Here is a 21,773-nt window from a genome sequence, read left to right as displayed (position 1 = left end):
CTTGATAAGAAGGATTTAACCCAAGGTGGAGGGTGAGTAACTATATCAATTGGGATGGAAACAGTCTCACTTCCTCTCTCAGTAAGAGAATACTAAAGTGGATATATAGAGGGCCACGAGGAGGCGGTGAAGGCTACGCAGCAAATTCCACCACTTGTACAGAGGAGAAAATGGCAGCTGTGAGCCATGGAGCAGGGTTCCAAGACTTTTGTAACTTCCCAGAAATTAAGACCAGGGGCACACGACCCCTGTTCCAGGCCCTGGAATATCTTCCTTGCCCTTTCTTTCCACGACTCTCCAGCATTTCCACTTCACTGGAGTTCCACATTCACTTTGTTCATCTCCCTCCATGAGTCTCAAGAAGAATCAAAAAACCAAGGTACACAGACACATTTCTGACAGACAGGTTACTGACACAAATAACAGCATGGACACATCCTAACAGCGGTCTCTCAACCCTTCCGATGCGAGTCCTGAGGGTCTTGGGGTTCCAGTCAATGCATCAAGGTTTTATGCCCAACTCACAGAAACTGCAATGACCAGCACAGAGCCGATTGCAATGCAAACACACAGAGGTCTTTTTTATGAGCTCAGTAACAAGGACTCTCAGCAGTCAAACTCCCATTAGGTACAAACTGAGAGATCAAGTCTAGAGGTTTTGAGTATTTATTGTAGTTACAACAAGATTGGGGAAGTTGCATACAATCAGCATTGTAATATTTTAAAAACTGTATGTCTGGCATAATGTGCAGGAACCAAGCAAGGGGGGGGGGCAAAAAAATCTGACAACCATGATGGATAAGCTGTTTTTGTTTTTGTTTTCTGTGGTCTCTCTTCCCCCACCTGCTTGAACCTGCTTGCTCAAGGGTGGAGTTTCCTGCTCATTCGTTCTGCCACGCCCACTGCTGGACCCTGTCGCTTTGCTGCTTGGAGGCACACACGTGTTCGTCCTGCTACTGGACCCTGAGTTACTTGGCGGGAAGTTGGGTTCCCTCCCCCTTCCTTTATAACTGAATGTTGGAATTAGTAAAGGGGGGCCTTGAACATGGAATCGTCTTGGCCTCATTCTTTCTCCCGCCCGTCTAGCTTCCTCTCTTTTCAGCTCGAACTGCCATCCTCAGTTGAACCGTTCGCGTTGCGGACTGCGGGCGGGCCGCAACAGTTTTCTATAGGAGGTCTTAGTTATCTCTATGTAGCTTGACACTGCTGATGTACCTTAACTGGCTGTTGATAAGGGGATTTTGTCATGGGATTTTTGCTGGAATGTACAAATGTCCATTCCCAAAAAGCAAACTGTTTGGGATTTACAAACTCATCTCTGTTTCTAAGCCCCTGATTATCGACAGAAACTCCTGGTTAACCACAACCATGCCTGTCTGTAGACTAGACTTTGTCCAAAGACTACCTCACTATCTGTTACTGCAGACACTAATATCAGCTGCCCTTACCACTGGAACAGAATACCACTGGAAATTTCCTCTCCTCCTGTGCAAGCCTCCTATAAACACCATAGACAATCCCCACCTGCCCATCCATTCCTTCCTCATCCCTCTGTCTCAGCCCCCACTTGGGCAGATACTCTCTGTTCAACCACATTCCATGCCTGAAAGGACACAAGGTAAGCTTCCATAGATCAAATTCATGATTGATTGATTTACCCCAGATTCAATTTTCCCAGTTGTTCCAACATTGTATTAAACACCATGGGGTACTTGACCTCTCTCCTGACTATGTCTCCTTGTGCATTACTAAGATCTTCTGTTCCTGCCTGTCTCTTCTCCCAGCTTTTAATATCACAAAGCATCCACGGTTGACCATACCCACCAAACAGGTCAGTTGAACAGGAAACTGTCAGTGAACACTTTCTTCAAAACCATGCATCAAATAGTAACCCAGGAACAAAACTCCCACCCAAAAAGACAAACCCAGAGGCCAGTACCTAGGTCAATAATCACCCAGAGATGGCTACACACCAGAAGAGCAACATAGAGTAACAGCCAGGAACAATTGCAACCAAGAAATCCAAGCTATCCCATCACAGCAGGTCTAAGAAATTAAAGCATGCAACAGATAAAGTGCAAAAGAGGTTGTTTGAGGGAAGGGAGAGGAGTGAGAACCTGGGGAAGGGATAGAAGTACACAAGAGGACCTGCAGACAGGCACATAGACAGGGAGGAGAAAGAGAGCCATGAGGGGAGAGATGACAGAGAGTGTGAATGTGCAGAGAACAGAGAGAGGGAACAAAAATAGAGAGCTGCTATAGCTGATGGCTGATGCATATAAAGCACGCCTGATAACAAACACAGGGATGGAGGTAGGAAATGACATAAGCAGTTGCTAAGTCCCTCAGAGCAGGACATGAGATTACCTGTACACAAGTATAATGTATGAAATCAGACCTATTAGATTTTTACCTGTCTTCTTAATGTATACTAAAAGACAAAGGGGTTTGGACATGTGTGCTACAGACTCAAAGAAACCACCCTTGTTTTCACAAGCCAGCCTAACTAAGGTCTAAAGGATTTGGGCAATGATAGGGAAGTTATTCAGAGGTCATCCCCGATGGAGCAAGTGAGGAGCAACATGAGAGACCTCACAGGTGCTCACATATGACTTATACTTCCCATCCAGCCCCATAGAGGACTCACCAACCCAGCTTCCACTGCTCACCACCACCCTGCCCCTATCCTCTGTGGGCAGTAACTCTGTGCTCACCATGCCTCAAAATCAGAGCTTCCCTGAGGTCCTCTCACAGCACCCAACAGCAGAGCTCAGAGCAGGACACAGAGAACCATTCAAGCCTGCACAGCCATAGTGAACTTGGGGAAAAGCACCTGGAAGATCCCTCCTCCTTGATTGGCCAGTGCGTCTCACCCTTGCTCAAGGTTAAAGTGTGCTTCAAGTCCAGGGCCAGAGCATTTCCAGATCTCAGGTGTGGTTTGCACTACATTAGCATTTGAGCCTGTCCTCCAAGAAGAGTCTCACCCCTCCCAGCCCTGGGAGAGAACTCCAAATTCATGTGGGGCATTGGGCTATGCACAGACAGGTTGGTCTCCAGTTGAGCTGAGGTCTGAACCCCAGAAGGGTGAAAATTCACTTACTTGACAAGGAAGGCATTAATTCCCTCATGCTTCTGGAACTCAGGCCCCTGCCTAAATTACTGTCCCCCACCCTCACCCCAGCCACCACAAGAGAAGCCTGGCTAAAAGTCACTTAGGAAATGCCCCTAGCTTCTAACCTTCAGGTTAAACTCCTCCCCAGTTATCTAGCAACAGTAAAGCCCATAAAAAGGACTGTTCAGCCCTGCCTATCTCTCTTGATCTCACTCCTTTGTTCTCTTACCTCTCACTTCTCTCACTCCTCTCATCTCTTTCCTTTCTCTTTGTCTTCTCCTCTCCTCTCTCCCTCTTACTCTCTTTCTATCTAGACTTCCCCCTTCTAGCCTTCTAGGGGGGCCTCTCTCTCTCTCTCTTCTACCTTCTCTCTTTCTCCCTGCCTTTCTATAATAAAGCTCTAAAACCATAGAAAGTCTCTGCTCATCAAGGCACACTGAGTTTGGACGAAGGGATAGGCTTTCTCCTAATGAGCCCTTTCTAATCTCCCCATGGAAGGCCTTCATGTGCTCCAGTCAAGATCAACTGTGCTCACTCTCACAGGTGTGGGAACCTCTCATCCCTCATTCCTCTCTCCCATAACCTCAGGGCTTTAGGAAAGTAGCCCCGCGGCTCCCAGGTTGGGCTGCCCCTTGTTCAGACCCAAAGAGTGGGTCAAAGGCTTAGATGCACACATGGGGCTGACAGGGGAGTGTATGGCAGTTCTCCCACATCTCTGTCCAGAGCATAGGTGGAACTCTGGCAGGGTGTGGGCCTTCCCCCCTTTCCTTTCTTCCCCAGGGCCCCGTTTTAGTTCCCAACACATTCCAGCTCAGGCTAGTCAGCTGCCTGCTCCTGCCCTCTTTGAGCAATGATCCTGCATTACCAGGACCTGACTTCAGACCTTGCCTGAGCTTGCCTCACAGCACTTGCCTTCTTCTTCCTGAAATCCAGGGGAAGAGCTTGCATAGCCCATTACCCAAGGTGCAGTGGGATTATCAATCTGAGTGGGAGGGAGCCCAGGCAATGAACATTAAAGAGGGATTTTAGGAAACAAGAGTTTTGTTTGTGACTCAGTGTTGGGCTCAGGGAGACTGCAGCTCCCTTTCACCAGATGATACCAAACAACCCTGGGAGGAAAGCCAGAAATGTAAGGGAAACACTGTTGAGTCTTCTTGGTAGACAGCACATCGCCATCAGTGGCAAAGTAGAGAAAAGCCACAGTTGTATTAGGACAGGTTTTCTAGGTAAACATATCTCAAATCAGAATGAATTTCTCTATGGATACAGAAAGGAAATTTAATAGATTGTCTCTCTAATGTCTAATATAGAAAGGCTCTCAGCCAAGGGAACTTAGAAAAATCAAGGACATGTTATCTCATGTTGCAGGTTATTACAGCTGATATTCACTATGTACCAGAATTCTGAAGAAAAAAGTACTTAGTACTTGCACTAAGGAAACCCACCTCTGTACAGTGAAAGGACATAGAAGAACCAACCAGAGTGGTCAGAACTCCTGTTTTGTCAACTGCTGAAACCCAGAGTCACATGACTCCTTTGTGCCTATATGACCTCTCTCAAAAGGAATAATCTTAAATAAGCCCATTTAATGCTTTCTTACTTTACAACTACTTTTCTTTATTTTTTGAAAGTGTAACATAATCTCATCGTTTCTATTCTCTAAACGAACCCATATATCCGTGCTTGCTCTCTTTCAAATTCATTACCTCTCAAGCCAGGTGTGGTGGCGCACGCCTTTAATCCCAGCACTTGGGAGGCAGAGGCAGGCGGATTTCTGAGGCCAGCCTGGTCTACAAAGTGAGTTCCAGGACAGCCAGAGCTATACAGAAAAACCCTGTCTCAAAAAAAAAAAAAAAAAAAAAAAACAAATTCATTACCTCTCGTTTCATTTATTATTTTATACATATATGTATATTCTCGAAATATATAAACACAGCCTGCACAATCTGTATAATATTATTTATATGTCTGGCTGGCAACCAACTGGCAAAAGCACATTTTCTTAACATAGAATTAAAAATACTGGTTATAGCCAGGCGTGGTGGTACATGTCTTTAGTCCCAGCACTCAGGAGGCAGCGGCAGGCAGATTTTCTGGGTACAAGGCCAGCCTGGTCTGAGTGAGTTCCAGGACACACAGGGCTATACAGAGAAACCCCGTCTCGGAAAAAAAAACAAAAATAAAAATAAAAAAACAAAAATAAAAACAAACAAACAAACAAGTAAAAAAGGACAAGTCCTCCAGCCAACCAATTTTCACAGTAGAGCTGGTCTCTACCACTGAGGCATGCTGGACAGTGCCACTTTTACCTTGAAGATGATGCTTCAAGTATCATCAGGGAATGACACCCAGTTCAAAGGACATTTCTACACTGCCACCACTGCAGACACAAATGAATCCCTACTCTTTGGTGGTCTCCCCACTTCTCTCCAAGGACTAGGAACAAGCACTGAAATGTCTTTAAACTGTGAAGCAGTGACTGGAGAAATGGTTTATTGTAAGAGAACTTCTTGCTCTTCTGCAGGTCCCAAGTTTCATCCCCAGCACCCACAACCAAGCAATTCACAGCTACCTACAACTCCGGCTGCATAAACTCTGAGGTCATTTGCACTCTGAGTGTCACACACAGATACAAATCAATAAAAAGTAAATTCTAAAGAGGAAATCAGACCATGGGAGTCTGAGCACCAAACCCTCTAACAGCTTTGCGCCACTCCAGAGCCATTGTGAAAATTCTCTCCCCAAAGTATAGCCCAGTGCTATCTGGACCTAAGCCACCCCTCCACAAAGACAGGCCCCTCTGCTCTCCCTCACCTCTGATCACAGGCCTTTTGTCTGCCCTGATACTCACATCTCAGCCCTTTTCCAGGACTCATCTATGCCTAGGTCTTTGCAAGCAGGCAGCCTCTACATTCCAGACTGCTCAAAGGTCACCTCTGCAGAGATGCCTGTCTTGACTTCAGTTTCCTCCCCTCCAAAACCACATCCTTTCCCCAAGTTATGCATAACCTTGATTCATCACTACCTGGCACACAACATGACATAATCACCTGTCTATCAGTGATTATCAACTAGGGAGGAGCCTTTTACAAATATAAAAGCTCCAGGCCTCACCCAAATCATCTGAAATCAGAATTCAGGAGAACAGAACCAGGTTCTTCCAGTTCACAGACACCCCCTCCCCCACCCGGCAACTCTGAACACAGCCAGGACTCAGGGCAGCCTACAACAGTACTTTCAAACCCTGGTGCACACACTGCTCCTGAGAGTGCTGTTAAAATGCAGACTCTATTTCCACAGCTCTGCCATGGAATCTGAGGCTCTGCAAGTTCCACACCACACTGACTGGTGCTGTCAGGTGAAGCATTTTGCAGTTGCAAGGGCCTATGCTCATCAACAGGACTTCCTGCAAGTATGTAAAACAAAGTCCTGAATCTACATCACACAACAGAGTGGCCACCAACCCATGTGGCCACCAAGCATCTGAGACCAAGTAATGTTAACAAAGAGCTGACTTCATTCTTGGGCTACAATGCTGACCAAAAGCCAAAAGCACAGTCCCCCACCATGAAAGGCCTCTGTAACTTCTTGGCCTAAGCAGCCTTCTGCAGTCTGGATGGATAGGAAAATTCCACCAAAGGCCTAGTTGATCACCAGCCCAAGAGTGAATAAATGTTTCCCTAAGGTAGGGACACAGATATGGAAGACTGGATTAAACCACCCTGGAGCCTCTTACACGAGGCTTCCTTTGAAGGCCCTTTCATCCACATCCCTGATCAAATATAAGCATTCCCAGTCTTCCTGTTCCCTATATCATCACCACAGGTGGTCTGATCACATGTAAGCAGTCCAGTCTTCCTGTTCTCTATATCATCACCATAGATGCTCTCACAGACATGGACTCACGTCACTGATCTGCCTGGAAAATCGGTTTCTCCCCATGGAATCACATAGTCTTTCCAAGAGAAGAGATGTCTAATCCTTTCACCTAACACACAGCAGCAGGTCCCAAATGAACCACAGCAAGAGCTGGGATGCACAAGGAGTGGTATCATAGTAACTGCACTACTAATCATAAAGGAGAAATTGAATTCTGCTGGAGGGAAACCAATTCCACCCTAACTGATTCAAGACGTTCCAGAGACACCAATTCAAATTTAAGGGAAGCATAAAATGATGACCTGTTAACCTACTCCCTTCCAAGGATACACTGAGAAAAAGGGGGCATCCTTCTGACCATAGATTCAAAATCTGTTAGCCTGGGATTCTGAAGGAGCTGGTTTACAAATAAATCACAAAGGACTACAACTCAGAATCAAATGCAAGGCCAGTTCCACTGGAACTGCTAGGCGGAGCCTGGACCCATGAACAGCATCCCCTGGGAGTCTGTACAGTCTAGATGTTCATTCTCCTTTTGCAGTTAGAATAGCAAAGCGATTTCCAAGGTAACCAAGGACAACAGAATAAGAGACTCATGGCCATGGAAGGAAAAAGTTAAATTTTAATACTTAAGAGTCAATATCAAATTTATTTTTAAAACTACATCAATGCCAAATGAGCAGGGTAGGAATGAATGGAGCTATGAAGAAGCCCTAACAAACAACAGGAGTGTCCCAAGAATGCACACAATGTTTCTCTATTTCGAGAGTATTTTGAAGTAACCAGAGGCTTAAATAAACTAAGATATAAAAATCAGAGCTGGGAAGAGGGTGGGGGGTGGCACGGCTCAGTTTTCAGATTTATGCCACAACTACTTATTTTCTCCCTTATTTCCAAAGCACAAAGCTGACACCAGTTGCGCTCTTCACTTTGCAAACTGTGCAAAGTAAGTCACCCAGAGAAAGTCAACAGGAAATCAAAAGTTTCAAACCAGCTACACTCTCACTCTCACTAAGGAGCTTAGACAATAAGCTCCTTAGAGAGAATGCATGGGGTCTGGGAAGACAGCTTAGGGGGTCTGGTGCTTGCTACACAAGCTTGTGAACCTGCATGGGGATCCCCAGGATTCATGGGGAGCAAAGAAAGGCTGTGGGGAACTTATTCAGCAAAGCATTGCAAGTTCAGCCTCTGTGCTCAGTCAGCACAGGAGCCAACACACACACACTCTCACAGGAACACACAGGCACACCTAGGGGGAAGGACAACAATTTCCATTTATATGCACACCTTCATCCATTCATCCATTTTCTCCTCCCCTGCTCCATTCTCATTCCAGGGTCTATACAGTAACTACAGTGAAATCTGGTAAAGCAGCTACCATTTACTAAGTCTACTGTGTACTGTACCAGAACCTTCAGAAATAGACATGATTATCTAGACTGTGAACTGGACTGAAAACTGTAAAAGAGTGTGTGGGTGGGGAGGGTCTCATCCCAATTCATACACCTGGAAAGTGAGGGAGCCTGACTTGGAGGTGGCTGATCTAGCTATGGGCAGTTTTGAGAAAGCACCATAACTAAGCATTAGAAAAAGCCATGCAGTTTGAGAAAGCAGCATCCAGCCAAGTTCAAATACCACTTGATGTGTCTATAACCTGAACTAATCTCCTAGCCTCAAATTCCTTATCTGCACAGCAGGGATAGATATTAAACACAACAGTTTGATACCTGTAATACAGGCCACGCACTGGCGAACCACTGACATTTTAGCTACAAGTGTGCAAGCCAAGAAAGCCTATTTCAGTCAGAAAATGACAACGGCTAGACATATTCTCCATTGGAAGCAAACAGGTTTGCCAAAGTTAATCACATAAGTTTACTAATTCCTTAACTCATTAAGTAGAAGACCAGGGACCAATTTTTTTTAGTTGTATTTCTATGAAATTCATAACATTTTGTACGTCACAAAATCTACTCTAATGTCTCATTTCACCATAAAAAGACATTTGCTTAAAGTCCAAGTATTGTGACCATGGTGTGTTACTTACTACACTAGAGAGAGAACCACATTTTGTATTGGAAGTGAACATTAAATAATGTAGGAGGAGAAAGAAAACATTATTTTAAGTAATCCACACTGAGTCCTTTCACCCTTCAAATTAGTTCATACACACTATTATCTTAGAGCGGGTGCTGGCTTTACTTAAAATGACAAGCCTGCAAAGATTTCAGGTTTTCCCTGTTTCCAACTCAAATCCATTTTCTGATTAGGAGGCTGAGTGAAGCCAGCCTGCAATTTAACAGAATGACCAAATCCAGTCTCTCTTTAATCTACCCAGTAACTGAGCTCTTGGGTAATCTCCTACACTGCATGGAAAAGCAGCTTTGGGTTCATCCAAAATAAACTAAAATTAATCAGAGAGAGGCCACGCCTACTTTAATTGCAACTTGTATTTTCCTGGCTTTCCAACATCTGCCAGTATTACTGATACCTAACTGATTCAATACAATGAGAGAAGCGTCCTAACTTTATAAACATGGGCTGTCTTTTAAGGACATCACACACAAGTGTCCTTTCCACAGAGGGAATCCTACCTTTTTTGATGTAATTATTTTCATAAGCATTAATGATGCATTTTCGAAACACTGTGACTATCTTCCTAGTGCTTTTCAAGGGCCTTCATGGGGGAGGGGCTCTCATCCCCCTCATCCTCCACCTGCCTCATTAAAGGCATCAGTGGAACCTAAAGGCCAGGCTGAGAAAAGTGGACTAAAGCAATCTGCTCTCACTGAACTCACTACAAAAGATTTACAAGCAGATCTTTGGGAAGAGGGGTGAGAGGAAAGAAAGGGGACGAGGATGAAGGAGAAGAATGGATACCCGAGCTCACTTCCAAGAGCAGGATGCTGAACCTAGTATTTTTCATTGAGTCTAGTCCTGACTTTGTAGGTCTACAAAGACAAATATTTTACACGAACTAATAATAGTCTAGTTTTTTGTTTGTTTTTCAGGCGAAGCCTAATAGCAAATGCTTTGTTCAGGCAAGGGGAAAGCATGTAACGACATAGCTTAATTTGAAAACTCTCTGAACAACAAGCTCTGGCACAAATATTTAAAAATATCTACCCCATCTTAAAATTCTGAGCAAAGGAAATGTAGTCTTGGGTTCACTTTGCTACACGTGTGTGTCTCGTTCTCCAGCTCATTATCTGGCTGGACGCACAAAGCCTACAGAGCCGTGTGGGCGCAGGTGGAGGGCACTGGGTATCTGGCACCAGGCGCGGAAGCCTACCGAGTGCACAAGGCGCAGCGCGATCCCAGCCGCCTTGCCTCCCGGCCCGCCAGCGACGCTACCGCTCACCTCCTCGATTGCCGCCACGGTGTTCCGGCACTGGGCCGTGCGCGTGGTGAAGCTAGAGGCCGTGGGCGCCTTGTAGTCCTCATGGGTTTTGGCCACGAATTCCGACACGGAGATCTGGTCCTGGTCCGGCATCGCCAGGGCGCCGGGGCGCGGATTGCGGCCGCCTCAATTGCCCAGGACGCCGGCTCCAGCCACCGCTTGGACAAAGGGGAGCGCGGGCCCAGAAGTCGCCGCAGGGCGCGGGAGCCACCACGGAACGCCCCCTGGCAGCAGGGGCGCGTGCAGCCCACAGCTCTGCCCGCCGTGCTCTGGGAGATGCCAACGCCTAGTTCTCTGTGAGCGCACACAGCCAGGGGGAACTGCGCGCCACCAAGTGGCTGGCCGGAAGGCCTCCCGCCGAGAGGGGCGGGACCGGCGGGAGGGGAACGCTGGTCTCGGGCGGGGCGGGGCGGGGCGGGGCGGGGCAAAGGTCTGGCCGCCAATCTAGGCGCTTGCCGCCCCTGCGCTGCCAGGAAGTGGAGGCCACAGGAAGAAGGGTGATGTGCACTCAGGGCCTGTCAGGGGCTGTGGGCCACCGCATTATGTCTGCCTTCCGGACATGCTGGGGTTTGAGGACGCGCCCTCTCACGGAGTGTGGTGCCCGGCTCCCATCCCGCCCCCGCCTTGACCTCTAGAAACATTACCCAGAGGGCGTGGAGTGGAACCGGGCATACTAGCTTCCCTGCTGGAAGGGAGCCCACCCTTTTGCTCCCCAATCCCACCGTTAGCCTCAGAACCCCCTGAATTCTCCACCAGAACTTCAGTGAAGGGCCAGGGAAGACATTGTGGGTAGCTTGCCCCCTACAGGACAGTGAAATCCTCGAGGGCACTTTAGTGGGACAAGATGTAGGGACAGTTGGGGATGCAATGATAGGGACCATGTTCTGTCTCTGCGCCTTCTGCAGCCTTAAGAAGCCAGGGGTAAAGGCAGGTGTTTTGCATAGGGAGTGGAACATGGTACAAGCCGAATGGGAATTCAAACCCATGACCTTCCACTTGGAAGAATACTCCAACCCCTAGTAAGCATCGTGTTCCCTTAAGCTTGTACAATTAGGGACACTCCCAGTTACTTGATGACAGTTTTTGCGTGGTAGGGCAGGCTTCACCCTGAGAACATCATAGAATGCACTGATGTGCTGTTGGAAGTGAGGGATACCCAAGAGAACCAGAGGTAGAGCATAAGGGGCGTATTGTACCTGATGGTTCTCAGAGAGTACTCCAACCCATAGCTGATTGATCACAGACACAACTGGGCCAAATATCATCTGAATTAGGACATTTTCGTCTATATCTCATTCAGAAATTCTCAGCTGTATTTTAAAAACCCAGAGGTTCTGAAGACACTAGTCAAAAATCACATCCTCTAACTCCCGGAGGCAAGAGGCATGGTTACAGCTGCTGCCAACAATACAGCCTAGAGAAACTTTACAAAAAACCTTTTGTGTGTCTGAAAAGGAGGGAATGTGAGGGACATTGTAAACCCAACATGGCAAATAAAAGTGGCCTCCTACTGCCATAGGACAGTAGACCAGTCAATGTTTTTAAGGCTCCCATGTACAAATCTGCTGTATGAGGTGGCAGCTGGGTTCAGACATTATGTATGCCTTCTGGTATTGTAACAGCACTGCCTGTGAATAAGTTCAGACTTCAAAAATAGCTGTGCCAATAGGTAGCTTTTATTCCTATGATAGGCAATAAATTGCAATCCCAAAACTCTAATTCTCTGCCACTTTCCACCATTGTGAACATCCTTCCATTTAGTGTCTCAGGGACACACCTATCTCAGCATGTATAACTCGAGGGTATTGTGTTATAGTACAGGCTCTCCTGCAGGAAGCAATTTTCTGATCCCTCTGCCTCTCTTCCCACCTATAAGTCCTTTTGTTCTTCTCTGAAATTGAAGAATATTCCATGTAACTTTTCAAGGGTTTATTTTTGGAAACTTGGTCTCTGTGATGTCTTGGGAAGTTAAAAGAAAATAGTGGTTTTCCTTGGCATAATATAGTACCAATCAAACGAATCAATGTGTTTAACATACACACACATACACACACACAGACACACACACACACACACATACACACACACAGAAAAACACACACCTACACACACACACACAGATACACACACATAAACACACACAGACACACACACAAAGGCACACACCCACAGGCACATACACAGAGACACCCAGACACACACAGGCACATACACACACAGACACATACAAACACACAAACACACACACACAGACACACACACAGAGACACATACACCCACAGACACACACACACACGGGCACACACAGACACAGACACACACAGACACACACAGACACATACAAACACACAGACACACACAGACACACACTGACACACAGACACAGACACACAGACACAGACACACAGACACAGACACACATACACTCACAAACACACACACAGACACACACACACACACAGTCACAGACACAGACACCCACACAGGCTCATACACACACAGACACAAACACAGAGACACACACACACAGAGACACACACACATACACACACACTCAGGCACATACATACAAAGACACACACAGACACATACACACACAGACACACAGAGACATACACAAAGACATATACACACACATACAAACACAGGGAAACACACATACATACACAGACACACACAGACACACACAGGCACATATACACACAGACACAGACACAAACACATACACAGACACACAGAGACATACACACAAACACACAGACACAGAGACTCAGACACAGAGACACAACAAAGGGACACACACACAAACATATACACACACAGACACACACACCCAGACATGAACATAATTTAAAGTTTAAATGTTGAACAGGAATCAAGAGAACAATACGCACTCCTTTGTATGTGGTGCTGAGGATTGAATCCAAGGCCTTGAACCTATAGGCAAGTGCTCGAACACAGAGTTACTACCCCAGCCCTCATTTACATATTTTTAATGCATCAAGAAAAGAAGATGCTGGTATTACCATTAGAGACATGGACACCACTAAGTTTATTTTAAAAAATACCTGAAATATCTATTTTTTAAAATAATTCTTGTTGGGCATAGTGTCACATCATTTTAACCTCAGCACTCAGGAGTCAGAGACAGGTGGATCTCTATGAGTTTAATGACAGCCAAGTCTACAAAGTGAGTTCCAGGATAGCCAGTGTTCTATACAGAGAAAATCTGACTCAAAAAATATATAATAATTCTCAAGGATAAAATTGTACTAAAACTGAAGTGAGGCAATATACAATTTCACTTAACCCATACAAACATTTATGTTTAGCTGTAAAATATAAATGCCATCGATCATACAGTATTCTATTAGACCTCACTAGGGGCTGGTTCAATTTACATACCATGTAAAATTATGTTACTTTTGAAGTCTGAGAAATTATGAATCCATATATATTTGAGCCTATATTTTTTATATAAAAGACTATAGTCCTATTATTTTTTTACTTTGGGTGTACTGGTCTGTTTCTGTTGCTCTAATATACCTGAGGTTGAAATTTTTGAGAAGAGGAGGTTGGCTAGGATGTTGCCAAAATGGTACATTGTTAGTGCTTGTCTGGAGTATATGGAGCCTATCTCTACACTGGGAGAAAATAAGAACAGCAACGGGAGGGGAGAGGGGAGGAAGTTAGATAATGGTTTTGGAAGATGCCCTGGTTAGTTTTGTCAACTGGACACGAACCTAGATATAACTAGAAGGGGAATCTCAGTCAAGGAATTGTTTCCATCAGATTGGGATTCAGACATGTCTGTATGACATTTTCATAATTATTAATTGATGTGGATGGGCCCAGTCCACTGTGGGTGGCACGATTCCTAGGCAAGTGAGCCTGGCCTGTGTAAGAAAGAGGCTAAGTAGATCAAGGAAGGCAAGCCAGTAAGCATCATTCCTCCAAGGTCTCTGCTTCAGCTCCTGCCTCCAGTTCCTGTCTTGGCTTTCATGAATGATGGTCTAGAACCTGTAGCCCAGATAAACCCTTTTCTTCCTCGAGTTCGTTTTAATCAGTGTTTTATCACAGCACAGAAAACAAACTAGGACAGAGTTGTACAGTCTAAGATCAAGCAGCCCCTTCCATGTAGCTTCACGTAGGTGGTAGCATAATGTTGATATTATTTACTTGTAAGATTGATCACAGACTGGAAGCCAGAAAAACAGACATCAAACTTCCTACTTTAGAACTCGCTTTAATGAGAACTAATGGAGGTTCCAAGAAAACTCCCTTAATTGCTTCCAAGGATAGTACCCTCAGTGCCCTAACTCCTCCTAGTCCCCACCTGAGCCCCACCATGACACCAAAGCAAAGGCTACAATACGAGGACCATTAGGGGACAAACCACATCAGAGCAGTAGCAGAGAGAGTAATGGTTTGTTATCCCAGAATTTGGGATAAGCAAGAACTATGCGTAAATTCATACAAGTTCATTTCAGATCAGTTTTATTTTGTTTTGTTTTTGTTTTTGTTTTTGTTATTTCTTTGAGACAGAGTTTCTCTGTGTAGCCCTGGCTGTCCTGAAACTCACTTTGTAGACCAGGCTGGCTTCAAACTCAGAAATCTGCCTGCCCCTGCCTCCCGAGTGCTGGGATTAAAGGCGTGCGCCACCACGCCCCACACTTCAGATCAGTTTTACCACTGAGAGTTATTTTTAACAACTAGACCTTTGCCAAGTGTGGTGGCCATACCTTTAATCCCAGCACTCTGAAGAAAGAAACAGGCAGATCTCTCTTAGGCTGTGGCTAACCTGGGCTTCACAGTGAGACCCTCTCTCAGACAAGTGGATTCTTTTTGAGACTTTGAAGAGCTAAAAAGGTCTGGATAAAGACTTGTAGACCTCTGATGACATCATCAGCATCCTCTCAACAATGCTTCTGGGAGGAAATGGAAGCTTGCAGACAGGCCTTTGTTGGGGAAGTGTTACTAGATCCTTTCAGGGAAGAAAATGCTGGAAGTCTGGCTTCTATCCTCTCTGTGATTCACCTCTGTCATGCTGTGAGCATCTCCCCTCCCCTGCATTCCTCCACCGGGATGTCTTGCCTCACCTACAGTCCCCAAACCAGCAAGACCAAAAGACAGAAACCTCTAATCCTGTAGGCAACATAAACTTCATCCTTTACTCAATTCAGCTAAGGAAACCAAAGGAAGAAATATAGAAAAGCCCATGCCTGGTGCCCAGTAAGATTGGCTAACAGCCCATTTTCCAGAGGAATGTTCTGCTTCTAGTAATTCCCAAGAACCTGAGATTTCTCACTGTCCAGCCAAGGGAAAAGGTAATGTTCTCAGCTCTGGAATTTTCTGGAGGCTTGTGTGGTTTAACACAGACGTTTCCAGTTTGCTTGCAGTCAACTTGTAAATGATTACTCTTGGAATGAACAGATCTGAATATTAAAGAAACTTTGTGATAAACAATGCAATAAAATAGGGACACCCACAAGGACCCGTGATGTGAACAGGGAAATGTCACTGGGACTTTCACCTCCACCTCATAGAGTACCTACCCCCAGATAATGTTGTGAAAGCAAGCCATTTACACCCCAAGGTGAGAGACAGCCACATGTATGGGTCACTCACCTCATGGTTTGTGCTTTGGGGACAGAGGCAGGGAAGGATTTGGCAGCACACAATTATAACACAGATAGAAATTTAGATCTGGGGGTCAATTTTTTGCTGGTATGCCCAAAGACCAGAGAGGGTGTCAGATCCCCTTGAACTGGAGTTACAGATAGCTGTTTTAGGTTTTGTTTGTTTGTTTGTTTGTTTGTTTGTTTGTTTGTTTGTTTTTTGAGACAGGGTTTCTCTGTATATCCCTGGCTGTCCTGGAATTCACTCTGTAGACCAGGCTGGCCTCTAACTCAGAAATGTACCTGCCTCTGCCTCCCAAATGTTGGGAATAAAAGCATGTGCCACCACTGCCTGAACAGATAGTTGTAAGCCACAATGTGAGTGCTAGGAACTGAACCCCATTCCTCTGGAGGAGCAACAAGTGCTTTAAACTGCCAAATCATCATTTCTCCACCCCACAACTATCTTTAAAACACACTCTCACACATGCACACACATGTACAAGTGCACACATACACATACACACAAACATGCACAAGTGCACACATATACATGCACACATACACACCCCTTTTAAAGTTTTGTCATTATTGTATGTGGCTGTTTTGCTTTCATGTATGTCTGTGCACCAAATGCATGCAGTGCTCTCAGAGACCAGAGAGGGCATCACATCCCCTAGAACTGGAATGACAGATGATTGTAAACTTCTGTGCTGGGAGTTGAACCTGCTCTCAACCTCTGAGTCATTCCCCCTTTAAAAGGGGTTCTTCCACTGAGCTATGCCCTAGATGTGCTCATGTCTACACCACGAGTCTCTGCTCTAGTGTTCACGATTATCCATGTTTTGTGTTTGTTTCTGCAAAGAAAGAAAATACCTTAGGAAGCTCATTTTTGGGCCCAGACACTTGTGTTTGTTCTTATTTTTTGAGACAGGGTCTACTTTGTAGCCTGGATAGCCTGGGATTTTCTTGTAGACCAGGCTGGCCTCAAACTCACAGAGATTTGCCTGCCTCTACATTCCTGAGTTCTGGGATTAAAAGTAAGTGCCACCATGTCAAGTTTAGGCCTAAACATTTGAAAATGTGTGTATTCTGTGTCACCTTTATGACTGACTTTAGAAAATGAATGACAAGAAGATCTCTCCTCAGCTTATTTTACAGAACAGTACACAAAGACTGTTCATTTTGTCATTTTAATAAAGTCTGTAGACTCTCCATGCTAAAATAAAGTAGACAGTCCTAGATAAAGGAGCCTTAAACTGGAGTCTGTGGTGGCCAGTCAGGTGAGCTCTGCCACACAGTCAGGAAAGTTGGGTTTGGGAACTTGTGTATGTGGTAGAAATATTACATGGTGGTATGTCACTGTGCATCTCTTCCCAGTTCCATAGTCTGCCAGCCTGAAATTGCTTCGTAGGAATATTTACACCAGAGAAATGGGCAGCCGCTGATCATGACTGGACTTCTTGCTTAACTGATTGTGTAAGCCAAACAAGGCAGGGGAGTGTTGTGACTTTGTTGAGGATTATATTCACAGGCAGGCACATCTGAGCCACTGCATTGTGAGTAGCAAAGATGTTTGTGAAAAACGCTGCCAATCCTCTGTGTTATAGCAAAGAGGCCACAGGTGTCATGGGCAGATGAAGTTACACCAGATATCTTTACCAGCCTTGCTTGCTCATTAACATAAACAAATGCCAACCGACATTGATGTCTGAAAGAGACTCATCTGTCAATGACAGCAGCTACTTCTTTGCTGACTGAGTTGGATAAGCATTTCTTCTACGTCTTATTTTGTCCAGGCATGGTTAAACTGCAGACTGGCTATTGATGCAAGCACTTGGCAAAAATCAGTGGAAGCATCTATGAGAATCAATCAGCTACAAGGTCTTCACTATAGAGTAGCGGATATCTCTGAATGCTTTGCAGGCTGTGCTGTCCAGTCTGTAAGTCAGCAAACATAAAATAAGTGTATTTATGGATATACACACACATCTATTTTCAGAGTCTAGGCTTTCAGTATTTACCAGCCCACTTTGAATACAATTCTACCTTTCCTGCCAAGAGGACGAGCAGTGGCCCTCCCAACTCTGATTCATGCTCCTGGAATTAAATACATATAGGATTAAAGCCCTGCTATGCTGAAATGCATGCAAAGGCAACTAGTGTTATAAATATTATTTGTCTTTCAGCAATTAAGGGAATGCCATTTGTTGTTTTCAAGCACTTGGAATAATACAAACAAGGGCCAGCGGAGGGCAGATTTTGTTTTCATGGGAAAGCAAAACAAACCAAAAAAATAAGAGTTTAATTAGCACTCCATATGCAGAGAGCTTTTGCTAAAGCTTTTAAAGAGTGCTTGCATACTTCATTTTTTTCTTAGATCACAGCACTCTCTTCATAGCTGGGTGTGGTGGTGCATGCCTGTGATCCCAGCACTGGTGAGGCTGAGTGGGAAGCTTAGGAATTTGAAGCTACAAATTCTGGGCAGCAGAGCTGATTAAGAGCCAGACATAGTAAGATCCTGTTTCAAGGCAACAAAACAAGGAAACAAACAAACAAACAAAATCCCTCTTCCTTCATCGTGTGGATGTATTCATAGGTTTCTCTCCCTCTCCTTTAGATGGGGCAGCTATTTCTCCAGTGTTTTCCTCTTGTCTATGAAATAAAAGTGAAGCTCTTGATTCTACTCTAGCCTTTCCCCCAATCCTTCTCCCAGCTACCCTCTGACCTCTAAGCACCTCCAAACCCTGCCTGCCTGTGTAGGGGCCTTCCACTAAGAATAACTTTGACAGGTTCTGTTGGACTCAGCCATGACTGGGAAACTTTTTTTTATTACGCATTTCATAACATGCACATAGTATATAATATGCTGCATAGCCTTCTAACAGGAACAGATGACCATAGCTGAGTGATTTTTCTCATCAGCAAGGAAAAAACTTCCTTAGTCAATGTTCTCCACTCCCTTGGGACTGAACTTGAGCAGCTGTTTCCTTGCCCCTGTTGGTGAAATTGTGGATGTATGCAGTGGACACCCCAGGGATGATCAAGCACACCCCCATAATGGCAAGGCCAGGGAGAATCTATTTATTTATTTATTTATTTATTTATTTATTTATTATATGTAAGTACACTGTAGTTGTCTTTAGAAACTCCGGAAGAGAGCATCTATTGTACTATGGGGATTTAATCTAAGAAAAATCAGAGGTTTGGGTCTCTATCATATGAATGTGTCATTTTGAAGTAGTGTGTCTTTGTGTGTTTAGGCTCATGTGTCCCCCAGGTTATCCTCTAAATTGATACATAGCTAAGGACAACCTTGAACTCCTGAGCCTCCTGCCTCTACCTCTCATATGTGGGAATACAGTCTATGCACAGTTTATTTTGTTCTGGGGTCAGGGCGGAGGCGGGGGTGGGTGGAGTTACAACTCAGAGTTTTGTGCATGCTGGAGAAGGACTCTATCACTGAGCTACATCTAGAGTCCTCCTGTGAGTCCCATTGAGAGAAACAAAATGAGGTGATGTAATAATAACTGGGGCAGGGGTAGGGGCAGGAGATCAACAGTGGCAGTCAGAAAAGGCTTCCTAGAGGAAGCAACTTTCGAGCTAAGTCTGAGATGAAGAGAAGAAACAGCTGAGCCTAAGGGGCTGGGGAGAGTCCTCCAAAGGAATGTAGAGCGCCAAGGCCCTGAGGTGGGAACTTGTTAGCTGTGAGAAAGAAGGCCTTACATGGGTTAGATTCCTTCCCGCAAAGGAAAAGAAAGCCTATCCCGTCTCGCGGGATTCAGCTATTTGTGGGTGTGAGGGGGACTGCAAACCTGGAAGGGGATGAGAGGAAGGGAAAGAAAGCAGGAGACCAAGCAAATTTGTCCAGGTCTCCTTTATTATGCTGAGGTGCCTTCTTTTTAAAGCTTACATCTTGGGGAATAGGGGCGGGGTCGAGGGGGAATTTTATGAAGAACAAAGAAGCAGGCATCTGCTGACATGGGGGGCGAACTCAGGCACCAGGCAGCGGGCACTCTGCATCTCATCTTCGGAACATAGATCCTCCTTGACAGCCTTGGGTGTCAGGCTGGGCTCAGGCGTAACTCCTGGCCTTGGATGGCATGGGAGTTCAGGAAGAGATAGGGAAGAGGGGACTATAATTCAGCTTTTACAGCCTCAGGTGCCAGGAAGGGAACAGGGAGGAGGGGGTGATAACCAGCTCCTAGCAAAGGCCATTTCGCCTAGGGAGATTGTGAAGGGCTTGCTTTCTCACAGAATGGTCTCTGACAAAAGCCGGTGCTGCAGACATTGGCAGGCACTGACTGCATAGGGACCTAGAAACTTCTAGAGTGTGGTTTTTCATGTCTGCAATAACACAACTGTCTTTTCACTTTAAAAACAAAGAAGACTTGACTCTGGGAAGATGGCTCAGCAGGTAAAGTGGTCACTGCTCCAGCATGGGGATCCCTAACACTCCCCGGTGTTGATAGACAGAGGCAGGAGAATCCCAGGAACACACTGCCCAGCACTGTAGCCAATTGGTGAGCATCAGGTTGAGCAAGAGACCCTGTCTAAGCTTAACAAGACAAGAGGGCAGGGGAGCAATGAAAGGGGATATCTAACAATCCAATGTTAACATTACTCCAGAAACTCACACACATGCATACACCACACATTACACTCACACTCACATACACACACACACACGCGTGCACACACAGACACACACAGACACACACACACACACTAATATTCCTTTGGCTGCTTGTAGAGAAATGATTTCATGGGTTAAGGGTGGAGCCAAAACAAATGGTAAAGCATTTATTAGTAATAGAAAGTCAGATTACATCCACCTGTTAAATTAATTACCTTATGTTATTTGTACAAAATGACAGGGTTCATTATCAAATTATACATGGGTGTGCTTTGGCAGCACACATCAAGGAAGTAAAGGTAGGAGCCACAATGGGCTCCTGATAAAGGGGGCTCCAGGCAGTGATGGCCTTGCTGCCTGCTGCTAAGCAAGCAAGCGATGGAGGTGGGCATTGTGATGAGCTACAGACCGCAGAATGCAAGAATTAGAAGCTTTTGTTGAATGCTGGGTTTTAGGAGCCTATCAGAGCTCTGGAAGAGCCCCTCCTGACCATGCACTAACTTTTCATTGGATTCTTAATTCTCATCATGTGTCTCCTCCAAGACCAATCTTAGACTTTCTAAAAGCTTTACTGAAAAATATCTGGCATAGTCAACTTCATGTTAATCACTATTTAATTAATCAATCACTAATTAATTACTCACTAATTAAGAAAATGCCCTACAAACTTGCCTATGGGTTATATAAAGTATATGATTTGGGTAGCTAGAGAATACATATCTGGAGATATACATATACACATATATGAATATGTGTGTATATCCATCTACAAATATTATCACGATCAAAATCGTAAATCAAATGGGTTGGGGTATAGCTTTAAAAATTTAGGAATGACTGAAAATTCAAAGTAAAGTTCAGTGGAAACAATAGACTATTTAGCATGCAACAAACCCTGTGTCTTATTTAGGTTTCCTGTTGCTGTGACAAAACACCATGACCAAAGCCGGTGATGGTACTCACCTTTCATCCAGCACATGGGAGGCAGTGGCAAGCGGATTTCTGAGTTTGAGCTCTGCTTTGTTTACAGAGGGAGTTCTGGGACAGCTGGGCCTACATGGAGAAACTGGTCTCTGTCTCGAAAAACAAACAAAACAACCCCGAACAAACCAAAGAACAAAGGCATAT

General features: G+C 45.0%; 1 pseudogene across 1 annotated transcript in view; it reads right to left on the bottom strand.

The window, feature by feature from the left end:
- Window positions 1-10,560, bottom strand: part of LOC147001112 (zinc finger protein 124-like) — a 104,580-nt pseudogene extending 94,020 nt beyond the window's left edge. The window contains exon 1 of the transcript XR_015045184.1: window positions 10,353-10,560. The product of XR_015045184.1 is annotated as a zinc finger protein 124-like (transcript). The remainder of the gene's footprint in view (window positions 1-10,352) is intronic.
- Between the last annotated feature and the right edge of the window lie 11,213 nt (window positions 10,561-21,773).

This window comes from Mus caroli, unplaced genomic scaffold (genome assembly GCF_978045245.1).
Source record: "Mus caroli unplaced genomic scaffold, Mus_caroli_1 scaffold_14, whole genome shotgun sequence".
In the NCBI taxonomy this organism is placed as follows: domain Eukaryota; kingdom Metazoa; phylum Chordata; class Mammalia; order Rodentia; family Muridae; genus Mus; species Mus caroli.
Note: the sequence above shows the minus strand (reverse complement) of the source record. Positions and strands in the feature narration are given on the sequence as shown.